This window comes from Colobus angolensis, unplaced genomic scaffold, assembly GCF_000951035.1.
Source record: "Colobus angolensis palliatus isolate OR3802 unplaced genomic scaffold, Cang.pa_1.0 Scaffold604, whole genome shotgun sequence".
Taxonomy (NCBI): domain Eukaryota; kingdom Metazoa; phylum Chordata; class Mammalia; order Primates; family Cercopithecidae; genus Colobus; species Colobus angolensis.
In genome coordinates this window covers 900890-921485 of record NW_012119644.1, presented here as the reverse complement: position 1 = coordinate 921485, position 20596 = coordinate 900890, and the positions used below count along the sequence as shown (strand labels likewise).

Genomic DNA, 20596 nt, shown 5'->3' with positions numbered 1-20596 from the left:
CAAGTCTGGCTAATTTTTGTATTTTTAGTAGAGACAGGGTTTCACCATGCTGGCCAGGCTGGTCTTGAACTCCTGACCCCAGGTGATCCACCCATCTCAGCCTCCCAAAGTGCTGGGAATAGAGGCATGAGCCACTGCACCCGGCTGGAATTCTTATGATTAGGGGAGTATGGGAAGTCCTAACCTAGGTAATACGTTTGAGATTCATGGAGTACATATCTTTATATTCTCCCATCACATATAACAAAGAGTCTTGCCAATATTTTAGGAATGCTTGCGGTTATTAAAAACAACCTCATTAATACTTGTGAGTATATAGTAAACACTCATAAATACACATCTCTATAAGTCTATATATACTATATATACTCACAAGATTATGTTGCTCTCCAGGGAAATATATCAGAAATTTAAACCACTGCAAGATTCTAATGGCAGTTTGCCCAATTTAGAAAGAAAAAAGGCTATTTGGAATAAAAATAGGTTTTACAAAAGAATTTCAAAAATGTGATGCTATATCCTCTCAAAGTCATTGTACCTATATTAAACATATAAGGAGATACATTGTGTATATAACATTTCCCCCATTTGTACCATGACTTAGACTTCCATGAAGATTAATTTGAAATGTGAATTTTGATTACTTGCTTTGCACTGAAATTCACTTTGCAAAACTTGAGCAGGTTGAAGCACAAGTAAATATAATGAACTACAACACAAGAATTGTCTTATGATTTTAATAAAAATTACACAAATATATTATTTGAATAATACCAAGTAGTCAATCAAAATATCTACCTATATCAAAAAATACATTACAGTATTAATTTGCTGAACAATTCTGTTGACAGGTGAACTGTTTGCAGATTTAAGAAAAAATGCACACACATACACACACACACACACACACACACACCCTCACACGCAAATGCTCCTTGACTTACAATGAAGTTAAATCCTGATAAAGCCATTGTAAGCTGACAATATCAAGTTGAAATACATTTATTTAATATACCCAAACTACCAAACAGTATAGCTTAACCTGGCCTAATTTCAATAGGCTCAGAGCAGCTACATTAGAGTATAGTTGAACAGAATCATTTAACAGAAGCCTACTTTATAATAGAATTTGAATAACTCATTTAATTTATCAAATATTATACTGAAAGTGAAAAAAAGAATGGTTGTATGGGTACTTGAGGTATGGCTTCTACTGAGCATATATCACCTACTTACCATTGTAAAGTTGAAAAATTGTAAGTCAAACATCGTTAAGTCAGTGACTCTCTCTCTCTCTCTCTGTGTGTGTGTGTGTGTGTGTGTGTGTGTGTGTATTACCTGCTTGCAAGAACTAGCTAATAGTCTAACTCAGGGGTTGGCAAACTTCTGAAAATAGTCATATAATAAATATTTTAGGTTTTGTTGGCCACAAAGTCTGTCACAACCACTCTACTCTACCATTGTAGCCGGAAAGCTGCTACAGTCAATATGTAAACAAACAAATGTGTATTCCAATAAAATTTTATTTATAAAACAGGCATTCAGCTGGATTTGGCTCACAGGCCATAGTTTGCCAATCTCTGATCTAATGGGGTAAAAAAATTATAAAGTACCAGATAAAGCTTACATAATATCTGTCTTGTAAGTTTGCTCTCCTGCCTGTCTGTACATGCCATTTCTCAGATCAAAAGGTAGAAGTCACTTTCCTTCTCTTTGAATTCTGCCTTATAACTGAATGTGACCAAGAGAATAGCAATTTTAGAAGAAGAAATGATGTTCTGAGACCTTGAAGTCCAGGCTTTAAGAAGACTGGAAGTTTCTACTTTTGGCCTTTTGGAACGCAGTCATCATGCTGTGAGGATCCCAGATCATATGGAAAGACCATGTAGAGGAGAACAGGGGTGTTCCAGTTGGCAGCCCTAGCTAAGCTCCTAGTGGACAGCCAGAACCAACTGTAAGCCATTTTGGACATTTTGGATGTCCAACTTGAACGGCCCCAGTGACTGCAGCCCCAGGGAGTATCACATGGAGCAGAAGAACTGACTGATCCTAGCCAACTTGCAGTGTCGTGAGAAATAGTATAGTCATTGTTTTAAGTAACTACATTTTGGCGTGGCTTGTAATACAGTAGTAGATACTTAAAACATCTCATTATTGGCAATTATTTGTGTCCAGTTATTTATGCCTACCAGTGACTTGGAATCATAACTACAAGAACAAACTAGTAGTATTAGTGAATCACTAAACACCTCATGAACTTTTGTCCTCAAATTTCCTAGTCTCAGTCATATTATTCAAAATTCCATTCTGGATATCTTGTATAACACATTCCGGCCGGGCACGGTGGCTCAAGCCTGTAATCCCAGCACTTTGGGAGGCCGAGGCGGGCGGATCACGAGGTCAGGAGATCGAGACCATCCTGGCTAACACGGTGAAACCCTGTCTCTACTAAAAATACAAAAAACTAGCCGGGCGAGGTAGCGGGCGCCTGTAGTCCCAGCTACTCCGGAGGCTGAGGCAGGAGAATGGCGTAAACCTGGGAGGCGGAGCTTGCAGTGAGCTGAGATCCGGCCACCGCACTCCAGCCCGGGTGACAGAGCAAGACTCCGTCTCAAAAAAAAAAAAAAAAAAAAACACACATTCCAGGAATATGTGTAATATATTCCAATATTATCTGAATGTATAACTGGAGGATTGTTTAGGAAACTAAGATTACACCTTTTTTAAAAGTTGGAAATTCAGAGAATCTATGATCTGATATGTCTGGGTCTCTCCCCATCTGCAGAAGACACAAATGAAAGCTAGAGAATCTGAAATTATCCTCCTCTCTCTTACATCAAGAAGCCTAGAAAGTATAATAAAAAGACACTAATAATTAAAAATTTTGTTTGTGATAAAAAAGATAAAACATATTTATTACAGGCTTACTATGTCCTGGGTGTGATTCAAGGATTTACCTGGAATGTCTCATTTAATTCTCCCAACAATCTTGAGAGATATTATATGCCCATTTTTCTGACGAGGAACTCAAAACTTGGTCATTGTATACAACTATAATGAACACAGCCCAAGATTCAAAACTTGACTGTTTTTTTTTCCCCCAGAATACAGATATGCATTAGTCCATTTTCACACTGCTATAAAGATACTACCTGAAACTGGGAAATTTATTTTTTTAAAAGAGATTTAATTGACTCAAAGTTTCACATGGCTGGGGAAGCCTCAGGAAACTTACAATCATGGCAGAAGGGGAAGGGGTTATAATTATGGCAGAAGGGGAAGTGGAAGAAAGGCACATCTTACGTGGCATCAGTAGAGACAGAGAGTGTGCAGGGGAAATTCAACACAATCTTCTGAGAACTCCCATGGGGGAAACTGCCCCCATGATCCAATCACCAGTTCCCTTCCTTGATATGTGGGGATTACAGTTCGAGATGAGATTTGGGTGGGGACACAGAGCCAAACCATATCATTCTGCCCCTGGTCCCTCCCAAATCTCATGTCCTTTTCACATTTCAAAACCAATCTCACTCCTTCCCAACAGTCCCCCAAGTTCTTAACTCATTCCAACATTAACTCAAATGTTGAAGTCCAAAGTCTCATCTGAGACAAAGCAAGTCCCTTCTGCCTATGAGCCTCTAAAACCAGAAACAAGTTACTTACTTCCAAGATAAAATGGAGGTACAGGCTTTGCCTATGAGCCTCTAAATAAGAAAGTTACTTCCAAGATCAAATGGGGGTACATTTATGTGGTATATATTCCTATTCCAAATGGGAAAAATTGGCCAAAACAAAGGGCCTGCAGGCCTCATGCAAGTGTGAAACCCAGCCAGGGTTCTTAAAACTCCAAAATCTCTTTTGACTCCATGTCTCACTTCCAGGGCATGCTGATGCAAGGGGTGGACTTCCAAGGCCTTGGGCAGCTCTACCCCTGTGACTCTGTGGCTGCTTTCTGGGGCTGGTATTGAGTGCTTGCAGCTTTTCCAGGTGCATGGTGCAAGCTGTTGATGGATCTACTATTCTAGGGTCTGGGGGATGGTGGCCCTCTTCTCACAGCTCCACTAGGCAGTGCCCCAGTGGGGACTCTGTGTGGGGGGTCCAATCCCACATTTTCCTTCTGCGGTGCCCTAGCAGAAGTTCTCCATAAGTACTCTGCCCTTGCTGCAGACTTCTGCCTGGACATCCAATCCATTTATCCTCTGAAATCTAAGCAGAAGCTCCCAAAGCTCAACTCTTGTCTTCTGTGCACCCACAGGCCAAACACCACATGGAAGGTGCCAAGGTCTGGGACTTGCACCTTTTGAAGCAATGGCCTGAGCTGTGCGTTGGCCCCTTTTAGCCAGGCTGGAGCTGGAGCAGCTGGGACATAGAGCACCACATCCCAAGGCTGCACAGAGCAGTGCGATCCTGGGCCCAGATCATTAAATCATTTTTCTCTCTTAGGCCTCCAGGCCTGTGATGGGAGGGGCTGCCATGAAGGTCTCTGACATGCCCTGGAGACATTTTTCCCCATTGTCTTGGCTACTAACATTTGGCTCTTTTTAACTTATGCAAATTTCTGCAGCTGGCTTAAATTTTTTCCTCAGAAAATGGGTTTTTCTTTTCTACCACATGGTTAGTTAGGCTGCAAATTTTCCAAACTTTTACACTCTGTTTCCCCTTTAATCATAAGTTTCAATTTTCAACCGTCTCTTTGTGAGTGTATATAACTGTATGCTTTCAGGAGAAACCAGGTCACCTCTTGAATGCTTTGCTGCTTAGAAATTTCTTCTGCCAGGTACTCTAAATCATCTCTCTCAAGTTCAAAGTTCCACACATCTCTAGGGCAGGAGCAAAATGCAACCAGTCTCTTTGCTAAAGTATAGCAAGGGTCACTTTTATTCCTGTTCCCAGCAAGTTCCTCATCTCCATCTGAGACCACATCAGCCTAGACTTCATTATCCATATCACTATCAGCATTTTGGTAAAAACCTTTCAACAAGTATCTAGGAAGTTCCAAACTTTCCCACATCTTTCTGTTTTTTTCTGAGCACTCCAAACTGTTCCAACCTCTGCCTGTTACCCAGTTCAAAAGTTGCTTCCACATTTTCAGGTTATTTTTATAGCAGTATGCCACTATTCTGGTACCAATTCTCTGTATTAGTCCATTTTCACACTGCTATAAAGAACTACCTGGGATTGGGTAATTTATGAAGAAAAGAGGCTTAATTGATTCACAGTTCCACATGGCTGGGGAGGTCTCAGGAAACTTAACAGTCATGGCAGAAGGCAAAGGGGAAGCAAGGCACATCTTACATGGCAGCAGGTGGGAAAGAGCACAGGGGGAATTGCTGGACACTTATCAAACAACCAGATCTTATGAGAATTCCCTCACTATCATGAAAGCAGCGTGGGGGAAACCACCTCCATGATCCAATCACCTCCCACCAGGTCCCTCCCACAATATGTGGGGATTACAATTTGAGACGAGATTTGGGTGGGGACACAGAGCCAAACCATATCAAGGGGCCTAATATCAGACCAATAATACTGCAATGTATATCTGTGCTTAGCCCAGACTTTTTTGCTGAATGTGACCCCTGCATTTTATGGCCAAATGACTAGCCATGGGGGTTGGCTAGCACAGCAAAATGGCTAGACTCAGCCTAAGAAGAGCTTACTTTCATCCACACACTCAGTTTCTAACTTGGAACCCTAATTTATAGGAGAGTTACAATGAGAATTCCTATATTCAGGTTAACTGATTGGGGAAGGATATGAGGTGCTTTTCTGGGTGCCTCCTCTTCTGACTATTTCATTTGTGTACTTGGGCTTCAGGATTCAAGCTGTCTACATGGACAGCCATTCATTCAGTTGACCTCAACACTCATCAAGTAGTGTATTATAAACCCCAGTTTACGTTGAAACTCCTATTCATGTGAATTTTTGAAAATGGAACCTTGGGGTTTCAGAATGGCCACTTTTGGCAAAAATAGGGCTACATAATGAAAGCAAATAATGAGAAAAATGTTTGACATTTTCCCTTCATACCTGAATTTATGTGCTCCTACTGATGCTGCATTCCTGTGTGTGAACTCACACTCCTCCATTACACACAGCATGCTTCTGCTGGGCCCCATCATCTTTTCAGGCCCATTCATAAGTTCTGTTATTGCTTTCTTGTCATTACAAAGGTTAGTACAAAGTACACATCTCACAGGTCTATGGCTATAGCAAAGCTAAACAAGTAATGTTCAACTTTCATTGAATACTGAATATTAAGGGGCACGATGAAAAATTCTCATCTTTTCATCCTCTGAATGGAGACAACATCAGTGTGTACAAAAAAGAAAGCAATCTTTTCTTGCCTTTCCTATTTGACTTTTATCACCTCTTCTTAATGTTTGGTCATTATTTCTCTACAAGTACATTTTGCATGGTTCCCAGGTCCTTCCCTCAGTCTGTGGCTAATACAGATTAATGTTGTCTCAGTCTAACTTCAAATTGTATGTTGATGTGATTTTCAGATTCTCACTCTTAACTAGAAGAACAACTTTCAGAAAATTTCTTAAACAACATGTTTATATATATCTTGATTTGTGGTTAGTTTGTCACAGGAGAGGTGTAAAATTTAGTATTTAAGAAAGGGTAATTTCACTAAACCACAAAAAAATTAAACATGCATAAAACTTACACTCCGTAAGGTCGAAATACAGCTTTACAATAAATATATATTTATTGATTGAATAAATTAAGTGTGAAAATACTTCAGTTAGCTAAAGGATTTCAAATGTCTCCTTCTAAGCTTATGGGAAGTAAATGAATGACATGATATGTAGAAGTTGGAAAAGTCCTCATTTTGCCCCTTTCTTTTCTTTCTCCTTTGTGGTCACAGTTTATGGACTCTCTAACTCTTTAAAATGATGGGATTTTACAGAATTTATACTTTTACCTTTTTGCCTACATTGTATAATATAGACAAAAGCTAACCAGTAAGTGAAGCGAAAGGCTGAGGATAGAAAGGAAACCTCATTCTTTCACTGATATTTTTTCCTCATGTTTGTGGTTTTCCTGTCTACCAATGTAGGTCCATAATGTAAAATCAATAATTGGTCAGTTTTTTAGAACTGGGTGGTTGAATCAAGGCTAGAATAATATGAATAGAAAAAAAAATTTAGAGATGTTACCTTTATAGAGAATTTCCTAGTTGTTTTAAATTGTGGTAAGTTACAAAATCTGTTCAAGACATTTCTCATAAAAACTGCTGTAAATGTGGAATGTTTACTATGTGCCAGATATTACACTAAGCACTCACAGGCATATTTCATTTAAAACACAGAAGGACCTCCTGAATCTATTTCTCAAACGGAAAGTCCAGACCTATTTGTTAAAACAGTTTAGTAGATTATAACTAGCATTAAAAAAAAATTAGATTGTAAAATAACATTGTGCATCATATATAATAATTGCAAATACTGCTTCTTAAAATGTTTCTTTCAGTGTATGTGCATATATATGTATGTACCTGTGTATGCACATGTGCACATGTACTGAGTTCTAATGTAAAAGGTTCTTTTTACTGATAGACACAATTGAAAAACTTCAAAAGTCCTGCCCAATAATGTCATAGTGTTATATTAATTTTTAGAGGAAAATAAGAACAAAATAAAAAAATCCAGCTTTATAACTCTAACTTCCAAAGTTCCCAAATGAATTAGTTTTCACAGAGATTTTAATGGTGACTAAGATAATGTTACTGTTGCACGTTGCTTCCTATCTCTCTCAGGGTTTGCATTTATTTAGCGTCAAGGCAGGCGTAACACGCGATGATTAAATCTCCTCACATCAGGCCATCTGTGCCATTGAGTAAGTGAGATACTTCAAATAAGTGAATGATGAATTCTGTTCCAGACTGTCCCATAAAATTATAATAAAATAATAATGAAGTGCTCTATAATAAAAAGAAAGTCGTTACAAATACCGTGCTATTGATTTCAAAGGGCAGTAATTTTAGAGGAGCTCTTTCATCTGTGTTATAAATCTCGGCAACCAGCGGCGAAAATGTCAGGATTTTAAAAGCAAACAAATAGAAAAAAAAAATGCCTTCCTGCTCATCTTTCATGATGTTTTGAGTAAAACTAAGGTAGCACAAATATTTAAACAGATGGCTCGATGATATGCTTTTTTCTTTACTAATCATAGTTATTAAAGCACTCACTTTATTTTTATTGTGTTTTAAATGGGCAGAGAAAATCTGAGTCTGATAATGACCTTTGTACATCATGCTGCAAATTGATTTTGATGACCTTTCACTCTCCGATAATTAGGCTGGCTTCATGCACATTCATCTCCCTCCCTCCAATCTCCAAGTGCATGGTGCTGGTGTTTTTCCTGCCTGCCCCTCCAAACCCTATTCCCCTCCCCCTACCTTTGTCTCTCCCATTGCTGGCTTGGGTTTCTTTTTCCTCTCTGAAAGCCACAGATTCTTGAATAACAAATGAATAGAGGTATTTAGAGGCTGACAAAAAAGAAGAATAGTTATTTTACTGATGTTTTGCATGATCAAATATCTGAATTGTCATGTAATTATGACCATTACAATGATGTCATTGCCATAGTCATTTGGTGATTGTGTACATTGTGTTGAAGACTTATTACCACATTGAATTATAACTCGGTAGTTTAATGAATTTTATAAGGGTGTTTCTTTGTGACTAATGTGAACAGATGGTAGAAGTGGAAAAGAAACAAACTATGCCTCATTTTTCTTTACGTTTTCTTTGTTATTTTGCTCTGAAATTAAGAACACTAGACTAACACACATTTACACACATATTTTTAAATTATAACCTTTAAAAATGCACTTCATCAGATACCTCTAAACCCCATATTTGCTTTCTTTAGTCTTTTTTATTTTTGCTTTTTTATTGTGGTAAAAATATATCATAATATTATTTATCATTTAAGCCATTTTTAAATGCACAATTCAGTGGCATTAAGTACATTCACAAGATTATACAGCCATCACCACTATCCTTTTCCAGAACTCTTTCATCATTCCAAACCTTTAGACATATTTTTAAACAACCACACGTTTTTAGTCCATTAGGAAACATTTCTGTCTTTCTTATGTGAGGCTCATTAAATCATATTCTCAACATAATTGTTTATGTATGAATCCCTAAGCCTGAGGTTCGTTATGAATGTATTTTCCTCAGGATTCAAGATTTCAGAGGACAGTTTATTGAGGAATAGTCATACAAGAAATTTGATAAATGATAATAATATCTAACATTTATTTGTTCTGAGAGAAGCACTAAGCTAATTACTGCACATGTTAAGGGGAAAAATTGGATAATCAAAGGTCTCTTAAAACATTCTGTAAGGCGAAGTTGCTGTTATTATTAAGTTGATCTTTCCTACAAATATATGTTGTGAATGTGCAAACACAAGAATAAAATCATAACCAGACCTAATCTTAAGACTTTGCCATTCCCAGTGTCACTCTGTTTTTCCCCCTGACTATTATAAGTTATAATTCAATGTGGTAATAAGTCTTAGGGTTGAACCCGGGAAACTGAAATCGTACTCTGATTTTTAAATGGAGGGAAGCCAGTGCAGGAAGTTGGACATACAAGTGATAGAAATCCTGAAAAGCTGCCAGGAGACCCTAAGGCAACCCAAGTATTAGCAAAAACAGGAAGCCCCTACCAGGCCGAAGGACCAAAGTGGTGGTGCGGTGTTCCAGGAGCCCAGGAGGGGAAGTCACTTCATGCAAACTGAGGCCCTGAAGGAGGCATAACCATGACGAGAAATGCTTCTACACACAGAGAGAGAGGAAGAGAAACAATCCTGACTTCTCCCTCTGCCTCACATATTTTAAGCTTCCTATAATTTTTTCCATTGGCCAGACTTAACCAGAAGCCACATGATGAGGTAGCCTGGGACACTCAGTCTAGAAGGAGGAGTAACTCTTTCCTTTCCAGTGTCACAAAGAGCAGAGCTGGGGAAGGGCAAAGAAGAGATAGTGGATCAAAGACCAGCACTAACTTTCCAAGTCAGGAAATACCCTCCTTTAATAAATGCGAAAAGAGGAAAATGCAGAACGATTAGTGGAGGAGATGATGAGCCATGCTTTGAGAAGGCTTCTCAGGGAAGATGACATCTGTCACCTTTCTTATCTGTGAATCTTTTCTTTTCCTCATTCATGACACCCAGTCCGCAGACAAGTCTTATCTGTACATTCCAAAACATGTCTCACAGCCAACTACTTTACCACCTCCATTGCTACCACGATCCTCTCTTACTTGGATTTCTGCAATCATCTCCTAAATGTTTATATTGCTATTTTTCTATTTTTAAAATTAAAGTAAAATTTACATACGATGATATGCACAGATTTTAAGTGAGTTTTGACAAACCTATCTGCCCATGTAACCAACACCTTGATCTCCTTATGTCCATTCAATTCAGTCAAATTCCACCCCTCATGGGCAACCACCATTCCAATTTCTAACACCACAGATTTATTGTGTCTGTTATTAAATTTCACATAAATAAAATCATGCAGTATGTATCTTTGCACATCTGACTTTTTTACTCATTATAGTGTTTGAGATTCATCCAAGTTGTTATATGCATTATTAGTCATGTTTTTGTCAATTTCTGATTAGAATTCCATTTTATGAATATACTGTAGTATGTTTATCCATTCTCCTGTTGATAGACATTTGGATTGTTTCCTAGTTTTTGCTATGAGTAAAGCTATTACAAACTTTCAAGTACAAGTGTTTTGGGGCAATTAGATAAATCCCTCAGAGTGAAAGTCACTGATTGTTAAATGTAGCATACAATAAAATGCTAAACTGTATTCTGAAGTGCTTATACCATTTTATACTCTCACCATCATCAATATTTGAGCATTCAGGGTGCTCCACTATCTTGACAACATGGTATTGCCAGTATTTTAAATGTAGCTATTTTAGAGGGTGTGAAGTGGTGTCTTATTGAAGGTTTAATTTGCATTTATCTGACATGTTACATTTCGAAAAACGTTTTATTTGGAATACTTTGTACTATTTATTTGTATTTTCTCACATTAGAATGTGAGCAGTAGAAGGCTGGAAGCCTTATCTTGTTTACTTCTCTATTCACTTTACCTGGAATTGTGACTGCCATTCAGTATTGGCCAATTTGTTGGAAGAAAAGAAAGAAGGAAGAAAATGGAAAAATGAAAGATGGAGAGAAGAGGGAAGAAAAGAAGGAAGAAAGGACAGAAAAAGGGAAGAAGGAAGAAAGAAAGGAAAAGGGAAAGCAAGAAAATTAATTGGCATTGCTATTTATGGCCTCTGTGAAAATGTTTGTGTTTGGCAGTTTCCTGAAACATCAGTTGTATTCATCTGGTGTTTGAGTGCCACAAATTAGTTTGCTTAAAATAGCAATAAAAAATATCTGGCAATGGCCGGGCCCCGTGGCTTAAGTCTATGTGATGACATTGGGAGGCTGAGGCTGGAGGATCCCTTGAACCCAGGAGCTCAAGACTAGCATGGGCCACATGGCGAAACCTCATCTCTACAAAAAATACAAAAATTAGCTGGGCATGGTGGTGCACACCTGTAGTTCCAGCTACTAGGGAGGCTGAGGTGGGAGAATCACTTGAGCTCAGGAGATGGAGGTTGCAGTGAGCTGAGATGGTGCACTATACTCCAGCCTGGGTACAGAGCAAGACCTGTCTTAAAAAAAAAATATATATATATATATATGGCAAAAAAGAGGTAAACAAAAATGCCAAATACATATAAGCCTTTACAATTTATAAAACATTTTAAACTACAAAATGACAATTTATGTCAACTGATCTGCGACAAAGGTGCCAAGGTCACATGATGGAGAAAGCAATATCAAATAAGTGGTGCCAGGAAAATGGAATGTCCACTTGCAGAAAAATGAAATTGGACCTTATCTCACCCCATATACAAAAATCAGCTTAAAAATGAGTTAAAGACTTAAACACGAGACCTGTAAACTATAAAACATGACTGGAAGAAAACACAGGGGAAATGCTTCTTGATACTGGTCTTGGCAAAATACTTTTAAAAATATGACCTGAAAAGTGCAGACAACAAAAGCAAAAATAGACAAGATAACATCAAACTTAAAAAGGTTGATGGAAACAATCAACAGTGAAGAGACAACCTGTAAAATGGGATAAAATATTTGCAAGTCATACATCTGATTTGGCGTTAAGATCCAAAATATATATGGAACTTAAAGAACTTAAGATAAAAAACAAATTAAGAAATGGTCAAAGAACCTTCTCAGACATTTCTCAAAAGAAGACACAAATGGCTAGCAGGTGATGAAAAAAATGCTTAACATCACTAATCAAAAGAGAAACACAAGTTAAACCCACAATGAAATATTAGCTCACACCTGTTAAGAATGGCTTTTGTGGCTTTTGTTAAAAGCTTGAAATGCAATTTCCTTCTTTTCTCTCCAATTTTCTTTAAAATCTCTTGACTCTCTAAGAGTCACCTTTTTTGAATGTTTATAGCTAGGAATAATCTACCAGTAGCACCTTTTCGCTTTACTTTATGGTTCCTATCACTCTTTAAAATGATTTAAATATTTGATTAAGTGATAAAATGTTTCATATTACCCGGATCTACTCTAATTTTATAATTGGTTGGGCTGTACATTATTACAGTATTTAGATAAACCATAACTTAACAAATCTGAGTGATACCTAAGCTATTCCCTGTTTTAAAATTATCATGTTTTAATATAATTATATATCATTATGTTTTTACATAATTTGTATTTGTTTTTAATTTGTATTTGTTTCAGGGTCAGGAAAGTTAAGACTTTTTCATATGCTGACTAGTTATTTGTTTTCTTATAAAGTGCCCTCTTTTGTTCATCGATGTTTCTTGTTGTTTGTTTTTTGTGAGTTTGTTCTCTGTTTAAAAAATTAATTTGTAAAGCTTTTTCCCTACATTTAGGTAATTAGCTGTGGGTCCTGTGTTTCTTGTTTGTTAAATGCTTTTTCCTTTTGTAATGTTTTAAGCTTTGCTCAAAGAGTGTTTTTTATTTTTTAAGTGTTGTCTAAATTATCAAATTTATGGTTTTTGAATTTTGTGTCTGCTTAGAAAGACCATCTCCGCCCTAAGTTATAAACAAATTCAGTCATGTTTTCATCCAGTTCTTTAATGGCTTCATTGTTTACTTTAAATCTTTGATCCATCTGGAGTTTATTTTTATCTAAGTGTAGTGATTTGGAGATGTGGCTTTACTTTTTCCAAATGACTATATAGTTATCACAGATTTATTGAAAATTTTATCTTTACCCACACTGGTTTGAGATGCTCTCTTTATGGAAATTTCCATATGCAGTTGGGTGTGTTTCTGGACTTTCTTTTCCATTGATGTTTTTGTGTATTCCTGGCCTATTATTGAAGTGATATGAACTGCAGCTTTACCGTATGTTTTATTATCTGGTACAACTCCTTATTCTTCCTCTTTATAATCCAGCTAGTTTTATATGTTTACTTTTCAGGCTACTGTAGTAACAGTTTTATTTTGTAGATTTTAGAGTGTTCTTTTTTTTTTTCCAAAAGAAATGATGATTTAACATTGAGCTCTTATTTCTAAGAACAAGATGAATTGCAATTTATTGAAGGCATATAGTATGTCTTTCCATAGATTCTGAAAAATTTTGACCTTGTAATGTCCTATACAATCTGTGTAAAGTTGGTTTTTGCAAAGATCTTTCTGTTTGGGACTGTGATTGAGATCTTTTCTTCCATTATATTTTTTAATTGGTTATTATTTATATATGAGAGTTTACATTTATTAACAATATAAATATCATAATGTCTTCATTTGTAAAAAATTTCTAGTTCATTCTCTTTTTTCACACATCCAATTATATTATCTGTAAACAACACTTTGCCTTTTTTATTTTATTTTATTTTTTTTGAGATGGAGTCTCGCTCTGTCACCCAGGCTGGAGTGCAGTGGGGTGATCTGGGCTCACCACAAGCTCCGCCTCCCGGGTTCATGCCATTCTCCTGCCTCAGCCTTCCGAGTAGCTGGGACTACAGGCGCCCACCACCAGACCGGCTAATTTTTTTGGTATTTTTAGTAGAGATGGGGTTTCACCATGTTAGCCAGGATGGTCTCGATCTCCTGACCTTGTGATCCGCCCGCCCGTCTTGGCCACTTTGCCTTTTATTTTTAAATATTTATTATCTGTTTCAGATTAGTATAATTGTTGGTAGTACTGCTCATCTGGGTCCAAATCAGACATTGCCAAGTTAGTGAAATGTTGTGACCCTCAGTTTCCTCATCTGTAAAATGCTGAGAAGGGCATTGCTTACCTAAAAGGGACAATATAATGATCCAGTTAGTAATGTGTATAAAGCAATTAGCAAAATGCCTAGAACATAATAAGCACTTACAAATGTTAATCATTGTTTTATTTTTTCTCAAAGTTAATTGCAGAGTCTAGTCTTTTATTATCATCATTAAATAATATTTAGCAATTTTAAATGACTTTCAATGTTGATACGTGGAATGGCCTAATGGTCTATGTGCAGAGTACTGATTATAGTATAGTGAACATATAGTCTAGATTTTCCAGAGCTACCATAGCATGCAATTTTATTATTTTAAATAAAAACAATAAGTTATTATGAATCTAAATGACACTTAATTAATATTAATTAATTGTGAGATATAAATATAAGTGAATTCACAAATTGGAAAAAGAATGGTGATAGTAGGAAGCTTTGATTAATATTTCATTCTTTAATGGAAATATTTATTACTTTTTATTTATATCATAAGTATTTATGCTTTATCTTTCCTGATTTTAAAAAAGTAGGCATCATATTCAGTTGACTGATCTGCAACGTCAGTGGGGCAAATTGACAGAACCTTATATTGTGTGTTACCCCAAATAGACATTCAATAAATATTCTTTGAGTAAAGGCACAAATAAATAAATCCAACGATTAAGAAATAAATGGACTCAGAGAGTATATATATTTTCCAGATTCCACAGGATGCGAGCATATGCAGTGGAAACATTGTATTATTCCATCCTCAGAAGAAAAGAGACAGTATTTTACTTCATCTCTTGCTAGTACATGTAACATTCTTTATTAAGAAAAATATATTTAATCAGAAGTCACTGTGTGCAAAAACATTAAGGTAGAGGCTTAAAATGTTAAATACTCTTTCATCAAGGAAGGTTTTATTTTTATTTTTTCTCCTCATTGCACATGTGCTAAATCTTACTCTAATCAGCTAGTTTTTTTCTTTCACTCATAGTGGAAATTGCAGATAACTTGTTTTTACTGTAAAACTTGATTTATATGCTTCAGCTAAATGCAGAGATTTCATTTATGAATGCTAGTCAGTGATTTATTTCATTGTTTTCTTTTTTGGACAAGTCACTGCAAAATATTTTTTTTCCAAGCAGGATGGCATTAACCTTTTCTGATTGCAAAGCCACTCTCCTGGCAGTATCAATAATACTTTGTCATTTCTGTCAGTTACTTTACCACATTTGATAAACAAATAAATACAGCCCTACATATCAAAAAACTAAAATGACCAGTTTGAGAATCAGTCCTTTGATAATCGTCTACAACAGATTTTGGAGCCTCTGTAATATTTCATAGAATTGGCCTTTTTCCAGTTGCTGCTGCTATTGGGATTTGAGTTAATTGCCGATGCATCTCAAACAACAGAGCAGGTGCTAGTAGAAAGAACATTCCTTGTATTTTCTTTGTTATTTATAGTCAGAGCTCTTCACCACTAAACCCTTGAGCTGGCTTTTTAGAGCCCACTGTATAACAATTTCATTCACTTTCATGTCAACAAGCTTTGGCTTGATAAATTAAAATGGAAAAATGCTGGCTAAAGCACCACAGCCCTACATGATTCATTTTGCTGCAAGTTTCTGGCAGCTGCCCAAGAATGACCTACTATCTTTCTAGTGTCCTTATCATTTTCCCATCTGGAAAGGGCTAAACCTTACTGTACACTGGGGAGTTAAGGGCCTGTGCAGGCTGCATTTGAAGGCCATTAACAATCATAACTCTAAAAATCATCACCCTCTTCCAGGCAAGGTTAAGAGTAGTCTATAGGATACTTAGGAAGGTCACTATTTTACTTTTCTTTAAATAAATACAAAAAAGGGCACAATTTCTTTAATTACCTAGGACCGCATGCTAACTTGATCCATTATATTTTTAAACATTTTGATCAGTCTTATAATTAAACAAAGGTAATTTAGAGGAGCCCATCCTAAATTATGTAACTTCTGATACTAGCTATGAATTTACTATTAAACAAAATTATTTATTCATTCACTTAATCTTCCTTTATACAAATGGATTTTCTTGAAGGAGTCATAGGCAGGATGGCTGTTTTAGTGATTATTTTAACAATTAGCTATCAAGTTGCAAAAGTTATTAGGGAAAAATACCTTATTTTTGAAAAGAGAGGCTAATGATGGAAGAATCATTATAAACTCTAGTTACAAGCTTGTCCAAGCCACGACCCTCAGACTGCATGCAGCCCAGAATGGCTTCAAATGCAGCCCAACACAAATTCGTAAACTTTCTTAAAACATTATGTGATATTTTATTTGTGGCTTTTTTTTTTTTGCTCATCAGCTATCATTAGTGTTAGTGTATTGTATGTGTGGCCCAAGGCAATTCTTCTTCCTTCCACACTCCTGCTAATTATGGCAAAGCTTTATTATTTATAAGTAGGCTTTCTTAACTAACACTATTTGTGGATTATAAGTAAATTAAGTTTAAAACCTGATACTAACTGAGCATTTGTCACCCAAGAAATTGAAGAAGCATAAATATAAGGCTATGAATTCTAAACAATTATAACTTTTAGGAAATGAAAGCGCCCTTGTTACTGGATATTTAAACTAACAATTTAAGGCTTTCAGCAGTGAACTTATAATGCACATTGGTAATCGTTAGTCTTGTCTCTAAAGTGGAAAAAGATGTAGAGATGGCCAGGATCTCTGACCAGCCATCATTGCTAGGGTAATGAGGAAGATCTAAACACAGAGGGCAAAGCCAAGCAAAATGCTCACTCTTTAATAAAGGAGAAACATAGAATCAAATTATCTCTCTGCCTTCCACCCCAAACTGGACATTTGTTTAGGAAATGTAACCACTTGCAGGGGCTGCTGGGTGGTTAGAAAAGTCCAGAAACTTGAACCTTGAATCCCATCTGGCAGTTGAAACACTGGAAGGCTGCAGAGAAAAGGAAGGGAAGAAAATGTAGTTTCAAAATTAGTATTGCTGGTATTGAATTCTGCCTAGAAAGATGCTTATTTGGGGGTGGGGTGGAGGAGGTGGCAAAAACTTCCAATGGGATTTTCTTTTTATAAAGGTAAACTCAAGATCTAATCCTGGAATGGAAACTGAGGGTTAAATGTCTGTGAATAATAATGAAAGAGATAAACTTCACGGTGAATAGAATTGAGCCAGGAGGCTAATTCTACACCTGTGTGGCAGATCTGAGAATGGCCTATCAGCACCTCTGTGAGACTTGAGACTCAGGGTGGGGGCAGTAACTCTGGGCTAAGAAGAATATAGTCGAAGACTCTCCCACCGCAAGGGAATTTTCAACTTTTCATTCAGTCATTTGACTAATATTCATTCATTGGGCACCTACCTTATGCTGACATTGTCTAATTGGGCAATGGTCATAAAGAATCCTTGGGACTGGGTATGGCCCTGAGACTAAGAGCAGGAATGCTTACCTAATTTATTTCTGTTTGTTTCTTTTCCTTTTCTCATGTCCCTTCTGTACTCTTAAGCTGTTATTAAAGTTTTATTAAACCCCACAGCCTTGTTGTAGATTGTGGTTAAGAATTTAAGAGAGGAATGTTTTTCAGCTTAAAAGCAAAGTGACATGACCATATAAAATTGCCGATATTAAGAGAAAAAAGAGAATCATTTTATGTGATAGTAATAGACGGCCAGAAAGAATGGGGCAAGACACCAGCTTGCTACAGTGACCAACAACCACAGAATAAAATTGTGGCCCATATTAACCGTCCTCAAAAGAGTCTCAGAACTGCTGCTAAGGAGTGCCTAAATGGCTACTACTGCCCTCAGATTCAAGCAAGTGGGGTCTCTTTAGTGCCTGGCACTAGTTAGGCCAACCATTCCTTTGGGACAAGGTGACCTAAATCTGCACCAGGGACACATGAGCGCTGGTTCATGTTTTTTTATTTCAGGGTATTCTCCCACCATTATACCCCACCCCACCTTTAACAAGGGTTGATCAGATGCTTCTAAGGAGCATCATGACCCTCTATGGGACATCCCAGGGGCCTGTGTCCAGGACCCAGTTTCCGGATGGTGGAGCTATGCAGAGTGCTTTGTTTACTGGCCAGCCTGCTTTTTCCATTGCAGGATCATGTAGAGTTGGGCCTAGAGAATGGTGCCGACAAGCTGACACATCCTCATTCACATGAGGCACAGAACGATTTCAGCATTCTGTCTTGCCTACCATTTACCGTTGACTTTTAAATTTAAAATGCATGTGAAAGCTATGTGTTGGCTCTTTGAGTTTTCACCACAGCATTACCTCAAGTCCACAGCACACAAAGGTGGTGAAGGGCTGCCATGGTGTTATTTACTCTGTGTGCACCCCCACCAGTGGTACCTAGGATTGTCAGTCCACCCCCTCACCAGGCAGTCTTGGGGGAGCACACTTATTTCTGCAGAGGACAGGCAAGTGCTATGCAAAGCCAATGGGCCCTTCAATTGATATCCTCTTTTGCTTCTTATTGATGCGCTGATGTTTTACTCACCCTGGTCTGTCTTAGGTGTACCACATGAGGAACAGACATTTCTGGTGAGAATGAGACTGTTCTGTCTACCCTACCTAAGGGCTTTTTGCCTATTGTCCCTGCTGGTTGTGGCATATGGAAGTTGAGGGAGCAGTCAACATTGAAACCAATCAAATTATAGGAATACTATGATTATGGCCTACTCAGTTGGGAGATGTGTAATTCTATGTTTTTACAATGTAAATTTTTGTATGGTAAATTTAACATGCCCAGAAAACAAAATGTGGTTTACATTTTTTTTCTGCATACCCTGGATATTCTTTTGTTGTGGTCATCATCAACAAAGCTCAGTAACAATTGTTGAAAGGGTCATTGGAAGCCATTATCCACAGACAGCAGGATGGATAATGCAATGGTATGACTAATGATGGAGCCAGCAGTAAGTGAATGATATTAGATAATTGCAGAGGCAATAAGGTCTATATTGTTTCAATAGAAACAGTTTCTAAAGAGCATGGCATTATTGGTAATGTTGTTGCTACCTCTTTTCTCCCAGTGGGAGATATGAAATTAGACAAGGATGGCACACTTGACAATAAAGGGACACAAGAGATGGTTCTTGTGTCCTACCTCATCCTGGACAGCTATTATGGCTGAGGATTCTTTTGGTTTGAGCAAGTGGACCTAAAATCTTTGAATTCAAGTCAGTCTTACGTGTACCTTTTCCTCAGGTCCAATTCTTGGCCACAGCGCTTGAGGCTATCTTCTTCATTTATTCTGACAGTGGTCAGAATAAATGAAGAAGGAGGAAAAGAAAAAAGAAGAAGGAAGAAGAAGGGAAAAAATTAAAAGAAGGAGGAGGAACAGATAAAGAAGGATATGCCAAGGGGGAAAAAAAATGGTTCTTCCTAAGATGAAGGTCAAACATTTGAGAACCTCTAGGGGCCTCTGCAGGCTGCATCAATGAGTGTGCTGCAGGTGGGCTGAGATAATAAGGAGTGGTAGGAATTCTGGCTTATTTCACACTGAGCTCCAAACAGTTATTACTGTGAAAGATGTCGGGCCCAATTTTGCTAAATCTTTGAAATTTTCAAGAGAAGCTAAAATAAAATCGTTAGGTGAAATACTACTAGTTTTAAATACTGGCAACTAATTAAGATGCTAAAAGTTCTGTGCAAACGTTAGGAGGTGTCTGGCTCACCTACAATCAGTTTGCCAGCTCAGCCCCAAGACCTGGAGAACCATACAGGTTGGCAAGCCAATGACATCCAAGCCTTCCAAGAACAGGGAAATCCCTGTCAAGCAGGAGATACAGCAACTTTTGGAAAAGGAGATCGGAAATGATACCAAGAAATACAATCCAAAGAGAGTTGAAAATCAAGCATTCTTGATTAGTTCTCTAATCCCTTCTAAATCTGTGCCCCCCCAGCACTACAACCCCGGATAGCTTTTTGCTTCTTCCTGGATGTAAAGTGGGAGAAGGGTATGCTGGGGTTTGGTCCCTTTCTGGGATACGGAAAGTCTGCCTGTGACCTTCAGGATGTTGTGTTAGAGACAGGGATTGAATCTAATTGCAAAGACATAATTTTTGAGGTTTTGGATGAAGAGGGATTTGGGGGAAAGTCCCCAAGGCCTGATGTAGACAGAAACCATTTAAAAAGCACCTCTCTTCAAGCACATGCACTCAGTGAGGCCCTGGAGAAGGGTGAGGGATTAGGTTACATTGCCTGGACTAAACCAGCCATCTTAACTACACGTCAGTAGTTGGAGATATATATA

General features: G+C 37.5%; 1 long non-coding RNA gene across 1 annotated transcript in view; it reads left to right on the top strand.

Annotated features, from left to right (window-relative positions):
- The window catches only part of LOC105527045, a 215457-nt gene that overhangs the window by 155594 nt on the left and 39267 nt on the right, over nt 1-20596 (top strand). Inside the window, exon 3 of the long non-coding RNA XR_001004185.1 lies at nt 15035-15130. This is a non-coding gene — a long non-coding RNA (uncharacterized LOC105527045). The remainder of the gene's footprint in view (nt 1-15034; nt 15131-20596) is intronic.